This window comes from Salvia splendens, chromosome 9, assembly GCF_004379255.2.
Source record: "Salvia splendens isolate huo1 chromosome 9, SspV2, whole genome shotgun sequence".
Taxonomy (NCBI): Eukaryota; Viridiplantae; Streptophyta; class Magnoliopsida; order Lamiales; family Lamiaceae; genus Salvia; species Salvia splendens.
In genome coordinates, this window is record NC_056040.1 from 30935695 (window position 1) to 30940877 (window position 5183).

General features: G+C 44.4%; 1 pseudogene; it reads left to right on the top strand.

Annotated features, from left to right (window-relative positions):
* The first annotated feature begins 240 nt into the window (after positions 1-240).
* On the top strand, positions 241-824 carry LOC121749418 (annotated as a pseudogene).
* Positions 825-5183: the final 4359 nt, after the last annotated feature.

A 5183-nucleotide genomic window follows, 5' to 3' on the forward strand; every position in this document is an offset into this window, starting at 1 on the left:
GTGGAGGCTTCGGCGATTAGCAACAGGAAGTTCTTCACCAACAAAGTGACGGCACAGCAAGACCCGACGGAAACGGCGTCACAAGCAGCGGCAGCGACCGCCTCTATGGCTGGCGGCGGCGCTGTAAACGATGGTAGCGTGTGGCTGGACGGAGACAAGGATGTTGATTTCTCCGCGGTTGAATTTCGAACAGCCCCCGGCGGCGCCGAAGTTTGGAATTTCCTCCGCCAAGAAGTCAATATGTTTACCGCATTGCAAAAAATTCACGAAGACTGGGATGCTGATTCCACTGAATTTGAGAAGTCTGTTGCACAGGCTTTGTTTGATTTGGAAAACACCAACCAAGACATTAAGAGTGAATTGAAAGACCTCTATATCAACTCTGCAGTGCAAATTGATGTTGCTGTTGTAATCCATGCTCCCTACAGACCGAGGAAAGCTTTCCGCAAGGTGCACCCAAAGCTTGTTAGAGAGCTTGAGAAGAAATTCAGTGGAAAGGATGTCATTTTTGTTGCTACCAGGAGGGCTCTGCTGTCCAAAGGCCTCGATCCCGCAAACTCACTTCAGTCCACGAAGCTGTGCTTGAAGATGGTGTGTACCCTGCTGAGATTGTTAGAAAACGTATCAGATACAGACTTGATGGATCAAAGATCATGAAGGTGTTCTTGGATCCTAAGTCGAGGAATGATATTGAAAATAAGCTGGAAACTTTTGCAGGGGTGTACAGGAAGCTTTCTGGAAAAGATATTGGCTTTGAATTCCCCACAGTGGAGCGTAAGAAGACAAAGCAGCCGAAGATTATCCGGTCGAGGGGGAGAGGTTAGCCCCAACCGGATAATTATTCGAGATGATTGGAGCAGCGCCTATGCCAGAGAAGAGAAGATAGCTTCAGGCAAAAATGGTCCGGAGAAGAAGAAGCAACCTAGAAAGGGGAATCTACTGCCGAAGAGGTGGCAGCCGTGAGAGGCTGTGAACTCACGTTATAATGAAGTGTTTGGCAGAGCGGAGATATCAACCTCTTGCCAAACGATTCAATCTCCGAATTAAGGAGAGAATTTCCGAGGACGAAGGCAGAGCAGCCAACGTCTGGGTGGCGAAGGGGAGAGAGATAGTGTCGCCACACAGCCGTTGTGAAGAGTTGGTGGGAATGGGATGTCGTCGAGAAGACGTTGAGAACCCATTGCCATAAGATGATGTTAAAGGAACAACCGCGGAAAAAGCCAAAGCCAATAAGAGAAGATGAGGCATTCTTAAACTAAATGGGAGAAGATAGTGTCGCCACACAGAGATGGGGGATGCACAATGGCCGCGAAACGTCGGCTGTCGAAGAAATAGAAACTGGATTGAAAGAGTGACGGGAGAATTCTCACCGTCGAGAAATGAGCAGACTTCGGATGGAAGACCAAAAAATATTGTCAGAGAATAATGACATACGGAGCAGAGGCTCCACAGAGTTTGGCGATTACTCGCCGGAGGTGGCATGGATTGAGAGTATGTCACCGAGAAAAGACCCATGAAGAAACATAAAGGAGGCTGATGGTTTCACGTCTTCATTGTTAGGGTCTTCAAAAAGGAGAAATAAATTTGGGCCTGGTAGTTATTAGGCTCAAGAAAGAAAAGAAATGAAAATAATGAACTATAGTTTGAGTTTGGAATGGACTGAGAATGGTCTGAATTGGCTCCTATATATGAGTTAAAACTGTCTAAGATGGCTCCTAGATACGAGCAAAAACTGTCTAGATAAGCTCCTCGACAAGAGTCAAAACTGTCAGATTAGCTCCTCGACAAGAGTCAAAACTGTCAGAATTAGCTCCTCGACAAGAGTCAAAACTGTCTAAAATGGCTCATAGATACGAGTTAAAACTATCTAAGATGGCTCCTGGATACGAGCTAAAACTATCTAAGATAGCTCCTAAATATGAGTAAAAACTGTTTAGACAAGCTCCAGGACACGAGTTAAAACGGTCTAAATTTGCTCCTTTACACGAGTTAAAACTGTCTAGATTGGCTCCTTGACACGAGTTAAAACTGTTTAGATTAGCTCCTTGACACGAGTTAAAACCGTCAACGAAAAATTGAAGAACTCCTTGAAACGAGTTTAAACTATCAATGATGAATTGAAGAAGCTCTATGATACGAGCATAAACTATCAATGGGAATTGAAGAACTTTTAAATATGAGTATAAACTATTTATCAAATTAAAGATCGTGCAAGTTAAGTGTCGAAAAACTCGATACTTAACTTGAGGGGGAGTGTTGGAATAAGGAAATTAATTAATTGGAGAACAATAAGGCAAGTGATGAAGATATGACAAGAATAAAGAAGGAAACCAATGAAGATTATGGAAAATCAAATAAAAAGGATATTAGTATAATTAGAATATATTTTCCATGTTTAGCTAGAATTAGAGTCTATATATAGTTGTGTAACCATGGAGAGAATAGAATTCAAGTCATTCACAATGTAGTCTTTAAAGTTCTCCCCGTCTTTTACTTCCCGCAATAGTATTTTATTTTCTGCATTTTACTTTTCAACAGAAGAGTTGAAGCATTCTGCCGCCGCTGCACTCCATGGCAAACCTGATGCATTACACAACACTGCCGCTTGAAAGAGTATTTGAGATTCGATTTATGCGGTGTTAAAATCTCTAAAATCTGTCACACATCAAATTATTCGATTTAGGGAATTGATAATGCAAGAAATTACATAGCGCCAATGGTGAAGAAGAGTTATTCTGAAGGTATTGAATTGGTATTTTAAAATTATTATTTGTGTTGAATATTTGTGGACCATTTGTTGTTGGACTTATGTATTTATTCGGTTGGGCTGGCCCTTATTGATTAAATGCAGAGGCCCAATGTTTGAGGTCCATTACTTACCTGAGCTGCACCGATGGCTGCCACGTGGATGTATCACGCGGATCCTGAACCGGAGTCGTTGGATCCAGGGTTTGTGTGTTTAGTGAGTGTCGCCTCACTTCCTTCACACATTCTAGATCCTTCTCTCTCTCTCATTCCCGAGACTTTCTCTCTGCCTTCTCTCTTCGTTCTCTCTCTGCACTTCTCAGGAGATTTCGCCGGTGAACTCCTCGGATCTTCAGTTTTCTCCGATTAATCCTTGTTCTAGTAGGATCTATTGGTGTACATCTTGAGTTTGGAGACTTTCTTGGTTTCCATCATAGTGTTTGGCTGATTCTAACCGAGGGTTGGAATATGACGGAGTTTGGTGTTGAAGTAGTGAGAACCTGTGAAGAGCTTGAGACTTCTGTGAGTTTCTGTTGGTTGTGAGCGGAATAGGCGGTTTAGTGGCAGTTGGTGTAGCTAGGGTTTTCTGACCTAGGGTTCGACGGTTTCCCATCTCGTGACTTGTGGTTGAAGCATGTGGGGAGGTCCTTGGCCTGGTGTAGTCACTGTTGTGACCTGAGCCATATTCCTAGTGTGCAGGGTTTCAATCGGTGCAAGCTTGGATTCCAGATCTGGTTATTGATTTGTGATTAGTTAGGGCATAGATTAGAAACACCATCTGTAATAGATAGTTAATTAGTTTCATAGATTACTTATAATCTTGAATTGGTCTTTGTACGTGGCTTGTTCCTTACTGAGATTAGCCATCTCAGTGTTGACCTAATCTAAAGAGGTCCCGGTAATTAGTGAATCCCGAGTGATCTGATCCCTATAGTGGTATCAGAGCCACGGGGGGATACTCCTTAGGTATCCGGTATCGGCCCTTAGGTAAAGCTCGGCCTCCGGTATCGGCCCTTAGGTAAGACGGATACTCCTTAACGAAGGGTATCCGCTCTGGTATATTGGCTTGAACCCTAAAACTGTCACGCCCGCATTTCCTAAGGATAGGAAGTACGGTGGACCGCGACTAGGGGAGGAGTAAAGAAGCGGGGAAGAAAGGGGAAAAACAAGAATATTTGACCCAAAGACATTTAATAAAAGGAAATTCATTTTAAAACAAGGTACTGTAGCGACATTTCAAAAGTTTAAGTAACCAGAGTTTAAATGAAAACATTGTTTCGGATTACAAGCAGCGGAAAAAGATCAAGAGACAGATAATGCCGGGTATGACGACACGACATTATCCAAAACAAAGTGAAACGCATTTTGACTTTAACTGCTCAACATCTGTCCTCCCCATCGCCGCTCAACCTGCACATTAAGAAAACAACATGCGGGGCTGAGTACTTATTGCACTCAGTGGACACACGCCAAAATCATAGTTTGTCATGCCATAACAGTGTAACATTGGGGTTTTGAGTGTAATGAAAATAACCCAAGTACACCAAAATATATTTCATAAATTCGACTGCGCAGTCATTTTCCGATATTGCCACCCTTATTCCCTCAATCATACACTATCTGATCCAAACGGTGACAAGGGGCGTGGCCACACCCCAGGTCATCTAGACCGGCCAACTTGCTCTCAGATGGCACCCAGTCTCGTGTACACTAGCCTGAGGGTTCGCAGCCCAACAGACCCGAATTCGATTAAACATATGTGGTAAACCACTTCAGATAGGTTTCAAATCAAAACATTTGGCAAGACAAACAGTTCACCTCCATAAACAATTCCGGAACAGAGTCCGTATTAAAAACAACCCACGTAAAAGTAGGGTAGAAAAGCCCACCTCGATTGCTTAGCTTTTAAAATAATTCCCTTCTTCAACCACACTTTCCTCGTAAACGATCACCCTTTTGAAAGATAAATTGTATCATGATTAGAGTCAGAAGAGACGAGACTTTAAACGACAATGCATGATTCCTACGTGGACGACTTCAACATCTAGCACGTTACACGTATACACACTTAACAACATGTTACAAAACAAACACACAAAGACACACGTTCGAAACACACCCCGCACGCAAACGACGTACCCAAAACGCGCACACGACACACGAACACAGCACTCCAAGTCCTGGCATACCCTTACTGTGCAAACGGCTCACTTGGCTCGGAAAAGGTTCGGAAAAACTCGGAAAAAGGATCGGCGTCTCGACATGGCTCGGTGTCTCGGCCGCTGACTCGGCACCTCGGCCACCTGTTCGGCACCTCGGCCGCTGGCTCGGCACCTCGGCCGCCTGCTCGGCACCTCGGCCGCCTGCTCGGCACCTCGGCCGCTGGCTCGGCACCTCGGCCGCCTGCTCGGCCCCTCGGCCGCTGGCTCGGCATCTCG